Here is a 19301-nt window from a genome sequence, read left to right on the forward strand (position 1 = left end):
CAATATCTGAAACAATTGTATAGTCAATCCAAAAAAAAATTTGATTATAAAATTGCTTTTCTATTTGCAAATTACCTCACCATTACCAACTTTTTCTTAATAGTCGTAATTTTTTCTTTCAGAGTTGTGAAAAAACATCATTAAGTCTGGTTGAAACAAATTGGCATCACTTTTAAAATAAATTAAATCAATATTCTTTGATTGACATATGTGTAGAAATTTATTTCATTCTTATTTTAGAGTAATTAAAAATGTTTTCACAAGCAAGCAAAAAGATAACTCTTAAAAAAGAAGAATGGCGTTGCCATAAGTAACTAAAAACCATGTGACAGCAATGATGTCAGATTTACTTTATATATAGTATTTATAGTATTTTCAACAATATGTTATTAAAAATAAAAACTAAAAATTAATTAATTTAAGCACTTTTATCTTATTATTTAAATTAATTTATTTATTTATGTATTTGAATTGATTAGTAGATGATATTGTCATTTGATTTGAATGGATGACTGAAATTTTGTAACATATTTCCAGTGAACAAACACAATAAACTGATTTTTGAATTTGGCTGCACTAAAACTTAAGATGTAAAATTTTTTGCGAGTAAAATTTAACTCTGAAGATTTTAAGAGCGTTCTTATTGCTTCATTTGTTTTTTTTTCTTACGTTGATAGTATTTTTTTGCTACAAAGTTACAGCTTGTATAGAATTTAGAAAACAGTTTCTTATTTTATTTATTTATTAGTTTCTTATCTGAAATCCTTGGATTTGAAAATTTCCCCAATGTATCCAACCTTTTTCATTCAAAATATATTTTTTGTCATTGAACATGAAATTCTTAGTCATAATATTTATATATGATAATTACATTATTAGTTATATATTATACATATTATTAATAATAACAATTTTTTGTTTTTTTTTTTAATAGTTAAATAATACACTTTTAAAGAATATTTTTTGTTTTTCAAAGGGTTTTATTTGAACTGATATTCCGACTATAGTTTATAGTTATCATCGGGGTACTATGACTACAGAGTATAGCAGAAATATCAGTCCCAATAAAATCCTTTAAAAAAACAAACAAAAATTTCTTTAAATGTATATTATTTAACTATGACCAATTAGCCCTTTAAAAATAATATTATAATTAAAAATATTTTGATTATTAATAATATAATTATCATAATTTATTAAATCAGTTTTTAATTTTCTCTTTAAAGTTTCAATTCTAACTTCTCACCTCCTTTCTTTGCCGAAATCCAAGCGTTCCACGCAATGCATAAATACTTTTGGTTGAGTACTAAAACGGCGTCGACGATTCTGCAGCAAATGGTTGGCCTCAATTATTTCATCATTAATAATTTCATTGCTCTCACCGATGCTATCATCATTAGTTAAATTATTTATTACTGGAAATATTGATTGGCCACTTAACTCTTGTAAAACACTTTCGGCGGTATTTGTGTTCGAATCACTTCTGGAGCATTCAATTTGTGGGCCAATTACGGAGCAGTTGACGACCGGATTTACGGTATTCGATAGAATTTCAATTTCGGTTTGTTTTACATTTTCACATTTTATTGGTTTTCCACATAAAATTTTTGATTTCACTGGATTTTGTGCCAATTCACAGGATTTATTGAAATTTGTGCACTTATCGAAAACATTTTGACTTTTTGTCGTCGTTGTCGTCATTCCGACTGTCGTAGTTGGTTTTTGGATGGTTTCAGTTTTATTCGATTTTTCATTTTTGTTTGCGAAAAACTCATTTTTCATTAAAGACCACTTTGACATTTTGCTAACAATTTTTCACAGGAGCACAAAGCAATTTAATCATTTACATAACAATTTCCGAGCAAATGCAGAACCATGCAAAATTCAATCTATTTTGTATTGTCGTTGGAACGTTTGCACCGTTTATCGCCATCGAAAAACAGCAGCACATCGATGAGATTTTGTAATCGAAATTGATTGAGAATTTGTGCAAATTTACTTAAACGACATGGTAATTTGCTGAACTCGATATATTGTATTTCTTATCTGGTAGTCGCTTTCCTAGAGCGACACCAACATTAACACGTAGGCAACCTTCCATGAACTGCCACTAATGAAAAACATGAGCAACAGTTTAAAAGGTGATTGAAATAAGTAAAATTTTTCTAGCACTTAGAAAAATTTTTAATGAAAATTATAGAGTTTGAGAAAATATTCACAGTACTAAGAACTTTTACGGAACCTTGCTAAGCCTAACAGTGATTTAACACTAGCATTGGAAATAATCGTATATCGATGGACTATATAAATTGACTATATTGATTGACAATAATTAGTGGCATTTTGTTTGAAAAGTACGGAATATATTTATTTTAAAACAAATTACATATCTCCGATATGTCATATATTCGATATATTCACTTGTGTCTGTTTCTCTAATTATGTCTTTGAACTAAATGACAGTGTAATTTTTTGACGTTTGTGATAACTATGTAATTTAATCATTAATGCCGTTTTAGATTGGTAAGTCTGGGGTAACACTGAATCGGGAGTCATTTTTAGTGCAATTTCATTTTCGATTAATAAATCCCGAGCGAAATGTATAACACTCGAGATCAATCTATAACACTCTAGAGATTTTGCTAGAGATCTTGCTAAGATTACTCTAAAAAAATCAGCTGTTTCATATGACTTGGCAGATAAAGTATAATTCGATTTGACATATATCACTAAAAATATAAATGTCTAATAACACTACTACAGACATGTTAAATTACTCTAAACATGTTCGATTGGGTAACAAAATATAACATATCGAGAGTAAATCTAGATTATATCCAGATTTACCAATCCAAAACGCCATAAGGGTCAGTTTTACAATATGCACTTAAGTTAAGCAATTCTTAAGTATTATATCAGTTAGTGTGCATTCTAAAATTTGAGCTTAAGGTAACAATCTGGAACTGCCTCACGTTTTACCAATAACTACTGAAAGAAAATACGATCACTTTTGACATCATTTTAGCAAAATAAGAGTCGATATCATTTGTTTGTCATATATCTTCCAGAAGGAATGAACTCATTCCAACCGCAAATGGATCGATAGTGGATATTCAATGACTATATCATTAAGTTGGGCTATACCGGCGATACCAAGTTTTAACTGTGTTTATGAGAAGACTATATCTAACTCATATTCAATTAGTAAATGAATGAAAATGGATGTCTTTATCTACACTATTTTTTTATTACAATAAAAATGGAGAATTTTAAAAAATTGCAACTCTTAATGTAATCTTCTTTTTTTTAAATTTTAAATTGATATTTATTATTACAATTCAATAAATTATTATTTGATAGATTTTTCTTAGAATTGAGTACTTAATACATCACAATCTTCAGAGAAAGAAATATATATTATATGATGTAATTTAAGTTCAAATTCATTTGGTATCTTGTAACAAATAAAGATATATAGACATAAAGACAGTGATAGATCTATACATCTATATTTTATCTATGGATAAGGTAAAGATAATCATATGCTTGTAAAGATATAAATATATTATAAATATATTATAAATATATTATATTATATGGATATGAGAAAAAATAAAAATTTTATAAGATATACCTCATACTTACCTATTATCTCTATTTATGTATAGATAAAGTAAAGATATTTAAATCTTTTTAAAGTTATAAAGATGTAATATAAATATGTTAATATATATAGATATACGAAGAAATAAATACTTTATGAGATATATCCCATAATACCCTATAAAATCCATTGCTTAAAATTTTCCCCGCGAAAATGTCCCTAATATCTTCTACAAAATCTTTACAAATTCAGATAATATTTATATATAGTTACTTTCTCATAATAAATATTTTAAAAATGTAAAAAAGTAATAGTTTTTCCTTAATGAAATTCGTATGAAGTTTCCTCCTGTGTGACATTTTGCAGTGTATTTAATTAATTGATAAACTCAACACTTCTACCCTAGGCACTTTTAATATCACTCAACCGTTAAGGGGTATGTGGCAATATTAAAAACTAAATCAATTCTACTTAATCACTGACTACCAGGAAGAGACTGTCCCTTTATTTTCATTCAATAAAGTGAATTTGCTGTATATGCGAATGTGAGGAAAATGGCAGGATATCCTATTTTAAGGCTTATGGTGCCAACAGTTATGACTGCAAGCTGCACGTGGACTCAATCGTTGATTGTGAAAGTTGCATTTGAAAAAATAAATTTTAATAAAAAGTGATTGCAGGATTCACACTTAATCTCACTTTATTTGCATTTCAATGAAGCCGGAGACTTATTTCAATTAGAAATTTTACAGATTGGTGCTCTATTGAATTTATTTTTCATATTCTTTCTAAATTATTTTTTTTTTGTAATTTTAAATTTTAACTTTAATAAGAATTTAAGTTTTGTGTGATTGTTGTGGTAGTCTTATTTAGTAATACCTGTTTAGTCTGTTTAAAATATTAAAGCATTATTGGAGTGAATTATTTACAGAATAAAGAAATATATATTCTTATACTAAATAATTTCGCAGTTTATTATTATAAACTAGGCGTCTCTTCCAAGGATATTCCTATTTCGATCCCTGCCTCTGTCAGCTACTGTCGTAGACTGTTTTATGACCATTTTTTCGACAGGTAAATAGTGAATGAACCAGGTGAAGGGCTACGTGTAAAATCTATTCCAAATAAAGGACCTCTAACTTAATCTGCAGAAACAAATCTGAGGCATCTAGGTTAATAACATATCTGTCTTTACAGGACACTGGTCCATAGGATGGCATGAAGCTAGACTCGGCCTACCCTGTGGTACTTCTTGTATTGCGTGTCTACCAGCTCCTGAGGAAATAACACCGGAACATCTGATGTGTCTTTGTCCAGGTCTGGCCAGAACTAGGTTTAAATTTCTAGGGGCTTCTTCAATTCACTTGACAATATCTCCAGCATCAGCATTAGCCAGATTCTTACCTTTGTTAATGCCTCTGGCTGGTTCTAGTTTGACCTATCTACTACCCACTATTACGAGGTGTTTGAGGATGGAAAATATCTTTTTAGTTAATTGAGGAGGACTCGTTCTCTCTCCACCTTAACTAAGTATATTATTGTTTATATATCACACAAGTAAAGAAAATTATTCACTAATCTCACTCTTATATTACTGTTATATTTAACGGATATTTTTAAAGGGTTTAATTATATAAATTAAAATATATGTTTTATATATTTTTAATATCTTCATTATACAGCAAAATATTTAAATAAGTTTCAAAATAATTAAATTTTCACAAAGAAAATGTCAAGAAAAATATATAAGAGTTTTCTTGTTGCTTGTTGTCTTTTTTGTGGTAGAATTTATAATTATTTTAGTAACATTTCTTAAACTTCGAGCACTCACTTTCGTACTTAAACAAAGTTTTTATTTTAATTATTATTATTTGACGTCCAAGGCTCTAATTAAGATAAAACTGAGTTCTTAAAACCGCTCAAATTTTCTTGACTCTTCGAACGTTCGCCATCTTCGCCTTTTCGCCCTTTCGCATCGCCGCAAATGCAGTGGCTTTGCTCTTTATTTATGCGCTACGGCCTCAACCCCAACTAACATGGCGAATGGCTTAACCCAGTCAGGGTAGCAAGGATTCAAATTAACACTAACGCGAGGGTTCAAGAAGATGAAGTGCCACAGACGCTTTTAATTAGAATTTTGATGGCAGCCGAAAGCACAGCGTTTTCACTGTTCCGTTTGTTTGATGTTCCCTGTAATTTCGAACTGAGCGGAGAGGAAGGAATTCACTGAAAATGGCTGTCAGTTTGCTGTTTGTGCTGTCATTGTTTGTGGCTTTCGGATAGCAGGTCTATGCTTTGTTCTACATTTCAGGTACGGACAATGAGTACAGTTGATGCCTTAGGTGCGTTCATTCCATTTTAAGTGCAGGAAGCGCGTTCTGATTTAATAATCGTGAATGTACAATTGCGAATTTTTTCACAAGTGAAACTTTTTCCCATTTCATTTGATTTGCTTTAAGCTTTAATAAAAATTTTGTAAATAAATATTTTTAACCAAGGGAAAATCTTGCCGTAGAGGACTTAGTATCGCACCTGAGATATTTAAAAGTTTTTGGATGAAATAAATTGCTATGACTTCTTAATAAAGTCATATTTTAAAATGCTAAGGACCTTATTTTCATTTCAGCTTATATTAATAAAATTTAATTAATTAAAAATAATATAAAATATTATAAATAATTTAAGGTTAATTTTAAAGTGGCACAGATTTTGATCAAATCTGCAACCGCCATTACGCAGTAGAAAATTTGTAATTATACTTGCTCTCGCAAGCCATGGGTTACAAGACAAAGCCTACGAATGTTGCTGAATGGCAGACATTTGTAACAGCGCCTCGCACACTGTACGTGAGAAATAAGCTAATCAATTACATGAACTATTGATTGTAAAAGGACCACGACATACTAAATTAAACAACGCATTCGTTGTATGGTGTAAACGTGTCATACTTGTCAATTGAGCTCTCATGGGCCATATGCACAAATTCTAGTCCCAACATATAAAAGACTTATTCCAATAGCTGGATGCCTACAAGTTATATGCGGAAAATAAATTATGTATATGTGTAGGTGTGGTTATGGCAGTTCAGGCTAATCGTAGTTCAAGCATATATGTTTCTATATTAGAACTCAAACCTTCGGCAACCACTACTATTGCCGAAAGATTTTTCTCACTCAACGACATCACCATGCAATGCATGGGGATCTCGCCGAGTCCACAGCATCATGTCTTTTTTAACAGAATACCAGTTAACGACCACTGGTCATTATACTTAAGAAGAATATATACCTACACCTTTAAATGCTGTTGATGGACCCACATAATTGACTTACGAACCCACATATATAAATATATACCATAATACCATGTGTTCTAATTGCGTCTTCTGTAAATGAAATATCATTCCTAAAAAGTGATTCATATATATTAAACTATTAAAAATATCACAAAATATTAAAAATAATTAAAAATTCATTTTTTTTAAACAAAAGTCAATTACAATAAAAATTTTTTTATTTTTGAGTAATTGATTTTTTGGCAGATCGTAGAGCTGTTTCGGGTATTGCCAAACACCCACCAGGAGTCGTCTTTAGAAATATTTTTTCTATTTTTTCTATTTTTTCATTTTTAAAATATTTTTTGGACTGAAAATACGAAGGGTTGAACTTATATCCGTCAAATTTGATGCTTGAAGTCATTGTGTATTACTGAGCCAACTGAGCCAAAACCGTAATTATATTTCATTGTTTTTACATAGAGTGCTGTCAGTTTTTAGAGAAAGTTCATTAAGAACTCACTTGCTGTATTCTATTGGAACAAAACCATGAACAAGCTTTTCAATAATTGAATCAATTAATCAATTATAATTTTTGCTGTTAGTTTGTGGTATTATTCAGTTTGCAAAGAATCGGTACTTGTTGGTATTCATTTTATATATGAAAATATTGAGGTTATATGCATTATGTTTTATTTTTACTTAATAAGAAATAAATAAAATATAACCGACTTTAATAAGATATGAAATTATATACATATATGCAAAATAGTAGAAATAGTTCTGATTAATATATCTGGGACCCTATGCTCCAAAAGAAGTTCAGGAAATTAGTAGTAGTAGTTGCCAAGCAAATTTTTTCAATCAAATGAGGTTATCAATCAATTAATATAGGCATACCGTACAAATATATCAGATATTGTCAAAAAACTATTAACAGTGCCCTTTGGAACCAACTATTAGAACTATTAACAGGGCTTAGTTATATGTATACAATATTTGAAAGTGCAACTGTGTGGTCAGTCTAAGAATTCACTTAAGTAAAAATATATCAGACTGTCAACATTTCTGTCAAACTGTTATTTATTTTTTTTGATTTAAGTGCTTTTACCTGTCAATTTGACGGATGTTTTTTTTAATATACCTTCCTGCACTTCAGCAGTACATGTGTGAATAAATTTTCCTTTTACGTGTTTTTGATGTCAGGATTTAAACTCCAAGTGGGTACAGTAAAAAACAAATAAAACACCGTCAAATTTCAATGTTTTAAGAAAATTTGCTTAAAACTGTGGGCACTGAAATAAACTACTACTACTAGTTAGTTTCAGTTCAATGAAATGTATGGAACACATATTACTTTATCTATTTCTTTTTATCTAATGTATAAAACTCACCAATGGCATAGTAGAAATGGGACTGTTCCCAAAATTGGGATTTTGTCTCATACAACGAAAACTGTTATTGGATTATATCCTTAACACGGGTTGGCAGATTACCATTTTCAGAGTTAGTAAGCCAAAATATTATAGAAATGACTGAGCTTGTCTTTCAGTAAAAACCTTGTTAGATAATGTATTCTAAAATTTGTGGGGTTCGAATGAGCTATATGCAATTATAAAAATTTGGACGCTTACTAGATAACTTAAGAGAAGGCGATAGCAAGTGTACGCATCTTATACGACCACTTTGACACCTAGTAGGTATTATGATTTTAATTTCCTACTCTTTAAGTGGATATTTACATACTCTTTAATTTTAATTTTCTTAAGTATATTAATAATAATAAGGAAAGTACGAAAAACTCAAATATTGATCAAATTATCTAATACCAAATCATGTACTCATTAATTTTATAATTATTAAAAAATACATAATATTATGGCTAATAATTGCTATAATTAATATATAGTGTGGAACATTGGAATAGCGCACCGTCCAACAAGTGGTCTCACTGAAGTGAAGTATTATCTAAAGTAGACCACGAAACGACTTGGTTCTTCTTTCGATTCTCGGATGTCGTTATTGAGTTAAAGCTGCTTTAATTATTAATTTCTGTTCAAAAACTATAAAGGCAGTTATTAACGAGGACGTAAAAATAAGGGAGGAGTTATTTCTGTGATTATTCATGACCTTAGTTTAGTTTCATGCCAACTTCTTTACATTGAATTATATATATTCTAATAGCAAAAATGTTCACAATTTACATTTTGAAGAGTAAAGTTAAAAAATTGAAAAGTTTTATCTAACAGTAGTTATAATCCATTAAGGGAGGGGTTTTGTTGGTACATTGTTTCAATTATCAAGTAAAGCATACGGACTTCCTAATTTGCATATCAGGTCCTTGTTCCGAAAGTTACTAATTTAAAACTTTTTAATTTTCTGTTAAAAAGAATAAATTTCAGGGAAGTTTTTGCTTTTACTTTTCTCATTTTTCATTAATAATAATTTTTCAAAAAAAAAAAAAATGTTACTGTTATCAAATGCTAATATTTTATAAGAAAAATTATTAATAATAAAATTTCACTTCAACTAAGACCTTGTATACTTCGGATGAGAAAATTTCAATTTCACTTCTGTTTACTGAAATTGAAAAAGTTTAAGCATATAAACAACTGTTTTTTAATTAAAAATTATTGCAGAATATAATGAGGTCTTCTCGACCTATTAAATTCGCAATAATTGAAAAAAATCTTTTCTCTAACATTAATAGGAAATCGCATACTGAATAAACACACTCTATAATGTTTAATTTTTAATATAGAAGTTGAACATATATTAATAATAATAGAAGTATCTGCGCTTTATAGAAAGTTTTTTAATAGAAAAGAAACTATATAAGAGTATATAAATATATATGACTGATTTCATGTATAAATATATATGACTGATTTCATGTTAAATGTAATTAACACATTTTTTTAATAATAATAATATTCTGGAAAAAAGTATTTTGGAATTTTTAAAAAATTTTGATTTAAATTAAATTAAATTTTTGAGTTAATTTAAAAATTTAACTTAATTTGAACCTTTATTTATTTATTAATTAAATTTATACTGATACTTTTTTAAATTTTGTCACAATTTGAAGCGATTTAATTGTTGATTTAATAGATTATTAATTCAATTAAAAGAATGTAGTGTCAGGAGACAATTTCCCTGGCCTTCCAGATGTGTGAAGCAACCAATGTGGTATAAAATCGTAGTTATTCTTCAAATAAGATTTAATTTTTAATTTTTTAATTAATTAACTTTTTATGATTTGAATTTTAAAGTATGATTTGGATTTTAAATGAGAAGTTTTATTGATTCAACTGTTCAATCTATAAGTTGCAGAGGTTAAATTAGCATAAATTGCAGTCTATATGGAAAACGACTAGAATTGAAGTAATAGAATTGAAGGACTAATTCTGGAATATATAAAACTAATTAGCATTGGTATATAATATTTGATTTGATACAGTATTTATTGTGTTAAAATAATATTCAGTAGGTACTTAAGAAATAAGCACTTCCTTTAAAGCGTTTTAAAAGGAATCTCCTAAAAGTATTTGTTTCTATTAAACTTGACTTTAATAAACCTCCTAGGATGCATTACTGCAGTCAAAATATTCAAGAGGAAATATCTCTTCATTTTTGATATTTGTGTTTATAGGAATGTAATGTGGCTTAAAGTCCTATCTAACTTAGTATAATATTGCTTCTGAATTCCCAAAGCTAATAAACAGTATGTACCTTATTTCTCTAGGCAATAAAAACATACTAATATCAACAGTTTCCTAATAATGTTAGATAGTTATATTATTGTTAGTTAGATTAATAGATGGAAATTATTAAATACCTACAGCAATATACGGAGTGTTATCATAAATAGCATTGCAATGTGCGGTGAAAAAGTGGTGGTCTGAACGCAGATCGAAAATCACAAGAGCATGGCTTGCAATGCCAACATAAAAGAAACCCTTCTCAAAATAATGCGAAAGCGATTCCGAAGGGGAATAAGTCTCGCTGAAGAGCGGGTGTTTTAGTCCGTATACTACATATTAATGTTAGGGAGTCGGGCACCTCATTCTGACGACGGTCGGTTTGACGGTGCATAAGGTATTCAACCTCCTCACCGCAAAAACAAAAAAAAATTTTAATGCATAAAAGTTGTTCCAGATATGCAATTATGTTTTATTGTATATATGTTTTATTTATATCATTTGTTATTTCAAGCTTTTATATATTGATGAAGATACTATATCCACTTATCCATAAAAAGTCTTTTCTTAAATTGTCAAATAAAATTATTATAATGAAAGCTATAATTTTTGTCATAATGCACTACTATATACATAGTATATATTACTTATCAAACGTTCAATGCTGAAATAATTATTATAAAATTGCCAATTAATCTTCCATCCTCTAAGAAAGACACTACTTAAATTTAAGGCTACACAATTAATCTGTTACCTAATAAGTGTCGGTTAGAGTAAAACAATTTCAGTTTAAAATGTCAAATGCCTTTTTTCATCACATCAACGAATTAGTTACAAACTAATGACCATCACCCGATTAAACTACACTTACTCGCTACAGTAGTTGATGGCCTTTAGTATATTTCATATAACAGTAATGTGAGTTTGCCTTCACGATGTTGCGTTCTCGCTCTTTGGTTTCTTTGTAGATATATCGGATAATTCAGATTACTTAGAAGTCAACATTTATAGAGTTATTAGACAAATAGAATTTTATTAGACATGCAATTTCAGCTGATCCAAAGTGTATTTAGGATTACGACTTATTGAAGCGTCTCGGCGAACACTTATGCTCGAAATCATATTCAAATTAATATTAATGTTATTTATTATTTTAAAATATATATAGTATAGTGTTTTTTCAGTATTTTTATGGATATTACCATGATTTCAATATATTTTATTTTACATTAAGAATTAAACATCCATTATAATATTCTTTAAATTATTTCCAAAACTCACTAATAATAAGTATATGGCAATGTATGAAATATATTTTGGTCACTTAAAAAAATTGAATTAATTATGTAAAAAATATTTGTTGTTGCAATTTATTACTCTTTGAATCATTTTTATTGAAGAATACTTTTTTCATCATATACGACCAAAATTCTCTTAACACTATCTTAAGCTTCATAATTATTATTATTTTTTTTTTATTAAATTTGGCAATGTTTATTTTACTTAATTGACACTTTTGTATTTAACAGATAGGTATCGAACAATAGTGAATTGAAACAACAAAAATTTTTTTACCTATTTTTAATTAATTCAATTTTTTTTGTCTGACCATGGAGCTGTTTCGAGTATTGCCAAATACTCACAGGCAGTAGTCTTGGGATTATCTTGTGATTATTATAAAAATAAACAAATTACTTTTTATTTTGTTTTTGTTGTTTTTATTATAACAAATTTTTTATTGTATTACTTTTTATTTTTATGTTTTCTTAGTACACAAAACTTGAACTTAAATAAACAGAAAAAAAGTATTCAAAAATACAGAATAGATTCCTTTTGATGCCATTTCATTCATTTAATTATCTGCGTATCTTTTAAGGACAAAGAAAATATTGAAAATAAGCCGTTGTGAAAATCTTGTATCTTGCTTTGATGTATATTTTACATAAATTTACTGTACACATGTGTAGGGAATTATGGCTGCCACTTTAAGCTCCTACTTAGCTACTTAACAGTTAAGAGATGTGGTAAGCTTACAATAAACTCATGATGCTTATGTTGTTAGGCTGACCCTAACTAAATGACCCACAACCCTCTGAGCACAACAAAAGGCATTTCGATGCTATTGCACATTTTGCGGTCTTTTCACTTTCACACATTTTTATCTGAACTAGAAATCACACAAAGCACCTTCGAATGAACATTATATCGAACACATTTACACAAACCTCCATGAATAGAAAAAGAAAATGAATAATAACAAAGGCAATTCCACTAGAAATGTACACAGCACAGATAGATAGATAGATAGATAAATAGATAGATACATTGTTGTCGGCATTGCTGGCAAGCAGTACGAGTACTCGTATACTTAAGTATGAATACATACTCTCATATCTAGATACAGATATAAATTGATTTTTCTGATTGTGAATGTACACAAAAACTACAGTCGCCAGCGAAAAGCACAACTTGACTGAATATAGAGATACACTTTGAAAGGCTGTATTGCGAGTAAGTATTTGCACTTGGACTTCGGTAAGTATCCTGGCGATATTTGATTTAATAAAGAACCCGACATGAAGTTAAAATGATTTATTTTCTCCATATGCACACTAATGTGTTTTGTTAAAGAAGGAAACTCTGTTATTAGATTTACGTGTGCAAACAAACTCCACGTACGGAGGTATATTATGTTTACTTTGTGTAATTAGCTGTGGGTTAGGGAACAGTACGTATATGGCATTTAATTATATGGAACTCACCTGTTTGGCACAATTTTAACACGATCATCCACTAATTCCCATGAAGTAATTTTTATTGGCCAAGCAATCTGGCCGAAACTCTCCTTCACCAAGGCCTCCCATGCTGAGTATGCAGTTGGCGTGGTTGTGGAATTATTAGCGCTGGAATTATTGGAGGAGTCGACAGTTTGCAAACGTTCAGACCGTTGCAGACGTCCTTTCCTTCGATGCAATGGTGCTGTGAAGGTTTGTACAATGGGCTGCAATGGCGGTGTATGTGGGCTCATCGCAGCGGGAGATGGTGTTTGTGCTGTTAGCACAGCTGCCGCCTGGGCATCAATAGCGGTCTTCTCTTCGTTTTCCATTCTATTTGTCTCTTGGTTTCGTGCGATTTTCCAATTATAAAAAGTATTTTTCAGTGGATTGTGCAACTTTAGAGAGTTGAATAGAAATTAGTTTTCGCTGCTATGCAAATATTGACTTTCATTAAATGCATTCTTTTGGTTTGTAAAGTATCGAATTTTATTAAGAATATAAAAATTTTGTTATCCAATGCAGCTCACATTCTTTAGTTTACTTTGTATCCTCACTGCTTCAGTGAGGTTTGCATTATTAATTCAATTAAATGACTGCCGTAAAATATTGATGTTGTGCACTAAAAGTTTAAAAAGGTATTAAATTAGGAACAAATGTTTGTAAAATTTCTTATTAATAAAATTACTTAAGTATATGAAAGAATAATAAAAAACTGTTGTTCAAATTCAGGCAGAATACAGTTATAAGTAAATTGCTTTGAAAAGAAAATTATTAATAAGCAATAAAATTTAATTATACAGAACTTTACTAAAAAGTATAAGTTATTGTTTATTAATAAAGTGATAAAATTTTATATCCCAGTTATACTGAAAACTTCACTAAACTTAGTTATAAATAAGAAAGTAGAATATTTAATTGTAAGTCATACATTACTTTGGATATATACTGATAGGAATAACTTATATGGTCAACAAATTTTCACTGATCTGACCAGTATATAGCTAGATACCACATTTGGTGGATGTTATTAAGAAAGATAATAAACTTTCTAATACTGGAATATATGCCCTCGCAGTGGGCTATTCGAGCTCATGAGAGCGAGTACACAAGGCAACGTGTCTGATTGCATTTAACATAGAAAATGCCAGCATAATTGTTCTCCTTTTCAATCCAAGCGGTCGCATAGCCTCCAAGTGGCACCACTGGATAGTTATCTGGAACACGCTGGTTAATGAATAATGTGTGCAGCAACTCATATCCCCAGGACTTTAATTCTGGGTTGTACACAGGGCTTGGCACTTGCCATGTAAAAGCAGACGGTTATAATAGACATATTTGCGTCAGCCCGAAACCCAGTAACGGATTGTTATGGCCACATAAGTAAATAAGTATTAAAAGTTATTCAATGAAATATTAAATAAGTGGATTCCTCTGATATATTAAAAAAAAAAAAAACGGTATAACACAAACGCATTTCGTGCTAAAACAAATATTTTAGTCAAAAAGCTACGAAAAAAACAGCTATTAACTTATACTGAAAAGGCAGAAATAGGAAAGTTGAGTATTTAGGAAGTGAGACATACTACAATAAGACATATCCCCTGAAAAAAATTTGTTAGGTTATCAAGGTGTGAAATGGCCTTTTGTGAATAAACTAAAATCAACAGTTAAGAATGATCTGTAACATCAATTCGCTATGTAATTCCAATGCGGCAGAAGATCTTGAACATATTATGGGAAGATGCCCAGTTTTGAAAGAGTTTTCAAGTAGATATTTTTGCTCGCTATGTAATTTACATGAAATATGAGATCTTCAACATCTTATGGGAAGATGCTCAATACCAAAATTGATATATTCAAAAAGTTATCATATATAAAACAGCATAAACTGTATTATCTGCAATCACTGAATTCTTCCTTTTAATTCAGTTTCATTCAGAAAAAATATAATATTTTCGAATTCGATGTTTGACCACTCTTGTTTGCTGATCCGTTCTTTGTGGAAAATATTTCCTTTGGCATTCATCAATGGCAATTGTGTTGTTTCTCTGCTCTCTATACATGTATAGTCCGTATTCAACTTTTTTATTATTTTGATCGCATTAATGCTTGCTTAAAATACAATAATTTTTCACAACTCCAATCATAGTATTTATATTCCAACTATTCATATTTAACAGGTTCTTTCTTCTCTAAGATTTTTTTGGAAGAAAGTGCTTGGTGTAGCGGGATTCATACCCTATCAATCATATGTGATTGACTTTACTATTGCAGTCCACGTTTACTAGGCTTTTAAAATGATTCTTGCTAATATGTTACCTTGCTGAACTTGATACTCCTTATCGAGAATGTACAAAGAGTACTAAATATTGTAGTACTTAGACAAATAATCATTGCTCCATGGTATCTTAAAACGTATATATTGACAAAAATTTTGGAATTTCAAAAATGACTGCTGTTATAGCACATATAGAAATACAAAACAATATTATATCAGCATAACAATCCACTAAGTAATAGCTGCTTCTTAGCCCCATGGTTTTCATATTAAAATGAAAAGCCTTGATACCAGCTTCATCTGACTGCATATCCACAAGTCTTCAGAATTTCATTAAACATACATAAAAAATAGCTTTTATAATAAAAGAAGAGTATATCTTGGCAGTGAATGGTTCGTCTTAATTACTCTTCTTCAAAAAAAATAATTAGATGTTATTGACATCCATAGTTAGGAAGTATTTAGTTGTGTATTTAAAATATTTGGTCATTAACTTTTTGTACTATAAAATTACGATACCTCTTAATGTGACATCAGAGCAGTAACCTCAACATAGAAGGTAATTATGGTTACTTTCTCCTTCTTATTCAACGTCTGCAGACGTATTAAGCCAGCAAGTCAGACATGTTTTTTCATATCACAAAATCAGCCTTTAAATTGTTATCCAATTAAGAGTAATGGCTGAATGTTTGTCCCATTAAATTGAAATACATACACTCTTTTTCCCCATTAAACGTTCCTCAAATTTTCCTTTATTAGAAAAGTTTCACAGCATAAATAAAATATGAAAAAGTTTCACTTTTTTCCACAACATTTGCGCTCATTAATCAAACTTCGATTAATCTTTCTGCCTCTCTAGCAACTTTTTCATGGTTCGAAATTTGTGATTACTTGACCATTTCGGTTATACGAAAGTCCATGTACATACGCAGGATCTCAAATTGAGATTTGTGTGTTGACACAAAAAGTTATTATTTTGCTGGTTCTGATTTGCGTGCCTCATTAAAAGTTGGTCCAAAAAGTGTGCTCGTGCAGCATCCAATATTTCTTGATTAAGTGTAGAGGTATTTTATATTTGTATATATGTTTGTTTTCTAATAAAAAAGTTCCTTAAGAGGAAATAGTATCATGTAGCAATAACCTTAATTTATCGTTTAAAAGGTATGAAGCACTAGAAATATGTAATTAAAATTGCTATATGATTATTTTGAAAGTATAATAGCACTTGAAAGTATTCTAAATCATTTAATGGATTGCAATTCTCAGAAAAAAATACATTTTCATTTATATTTGGAAATAATGAAAGTGTGGATAATATTATGTAAAATTTGTGAAGTATTTTATATACGATTGAATACAGTAGTAGCATTTCACATTTTTTTCTTAATTGTTAACAAATTATGGTTAATAAGAAAAAAAATATAATAATTATAAATCGTTCAACATAATCGAGATAGCTTAAGAGATACTCAAGATGAATCAGTATGTATTTTAATATTTTTACAATATCTTTACTTTTCTAGAATATGCCAAAAACTTTCTCCAGGGATAATACAAAGGTGTTTTGTCCCGCTGTGTATTATTGTTCTTTCGGACAATTATAAGTCTAAAAGCTACAAATAGGATGTGAATCTATCATTTACTATAAAATGATACTATGAAATGATAGACTCAATATGTGTAATATATATCACTCAAGTTGGATTAATGGATTATGCCAGACCACTTACACGTAGGACATCTTATGTGACAAGGATAGGAGCACTTAGAAAATGGTTTGTCATTCGGTTTTTGATTACATTTGTCAATTTGATATAAAAAAATTGCAATATTCTTCAGTTCGGTCAAGGATTTCGTTTAAAGCTGTTTAAAGTTTTAACTGAAGAGTTAAGTTGGTATAAGATTGATAATTATTATGCGATTAAATAAAACCCAAAACAAAAAATTTGAAATTAGCTAATGTAGAAAATTTGCTGTTGCTTAAAAAAACTAATTAATTTAATATTTAAAAATTTATAAATTTAAAATATATAAAATTAATTTTCTTATGTGAGATTTCCCATACTTAAAATTTAAATAATTTAAGTAATTATTAATGTCTCACATACATCAAAATATTTTTATTAAATAATAAATCTTGTAATTTCTATTTCATTTTTTATAATTCATTATCATAATTTATTCTAATTATACCAAAAAAAATTTTTTTTAGAATATGATGACACCCAAATCAATCTCAGTTAATGCATAAATTGAATTTAATAGAAATAAATCTGATCGAACCAGTATAATGCATGGCGGTCTTTAATAAGAGGACAGTCTTAACAGGAGAGTCGTAAATAGCTCAACTGGCTCAAAGATTCTGGATATTTATAGATTTGTTCCAATTCGATTAACTTGTTATCATTTCTTTCGTTTTATCAGTATTGATTTTTTATGAAATCTAAATCTGGGTTTATTTATGGGTTGTTCTGTATGTCTTCTTTTTTAACTATCATTAGGTGTACATCGTTAATGCAATCAAAGTCGAAGATGTGTTTTGCGAGTATACATATAGTTGTGTGTTCTATCTGGATTTACCCACGTTTATAAATAAGGTAGCATCTATGGCTATCCTCAAGTATTTTAAAAATATTTTAAAATAATGAATATGACAAGAAGTATAATTGCTTGAAAATATGAAAAAATGTTTCGTAGATAGACATTTTTAAGGTCTTGAAAGAACTTTTATCCAAATATATGAGTGCGTATGTAATTGTGTAGATTTAGTATTTTGTGATAATCTTTTTTTGCTATTGATTGTCCACTAACCGAATTTATCGAACAAAGTTATTTAATTTAATTAATACAATAGTTATGTAAAAAATTTAGAAGAAATGCATAGTTCTTACTATTTTGAGAAAATGAAAAGAAGTTATTTATATATAAGGTATATTCTCCTCAATTGTGTAGAGACATTGTAGTTATCGATAGGACAATCGGTCATATCAATCATTAAGATCTTGTTTTCTGTAATTCGATTACTTTTTACTATATATTAGATTTTCTTATATATTATATAAATATATTTATATATTATATTTTTTTCTATAGTATTATTATTATGAAAACCTCAAATTGTAGGTATGCTATTCATCCTCCAGTGAGTTCAGGGCTTTGTAAATACAAGAATTTGCTTGAAATAGTAATACTTTTCCAGCAAAAAATATTACTGCAATTATAAAAGTAAAATTTTAATTTATAAAGGCCATGAGACGCTCAGTATTTTCAGCATATTATAATATACAGTAATCCCGCCGCGTATATCCTCCGTGGTATACTTCTAAAGCGTTTTCATATTACACGATTTTAATCCCCCGTATAACACGAACATTTCCCCATATAATGCGGGGATTTGTACAGTACATAATTAGCTTAGCGTACCTTTGCACGTGTGTATACGGGGTATACGGGAATATCCCTATAACGCGTTTTCCTATAATGCCGAATCAATCTACCTCGTTATAGGGGGATTATTCTATTAAGATAATTTGATACAAGATGAACTTATAACTTAATTATATATTTTTAAAATGATCGACTTAACGAGTAACAAATATTAAGTTATTGGGATCTATAATACTATAATACCTTCCCTTGCTTAGTAAAACGACAGTTAGTTCTTTTT

Source organism: Teleopsis dalmanni, chromosome 1 (genome assembly GCF_002237135.1).
Source record: "Teleopsis dalmanni isolate 2A chromosome 1, ASM223713v2, whole genome shotgun sequence".
Lineage (NCBI taxonomy): Eukaryota > Metazoa > Arthropoda > Insecta > Diptera > Diopsidae > Teleopsis > Teleopsis dalmanni.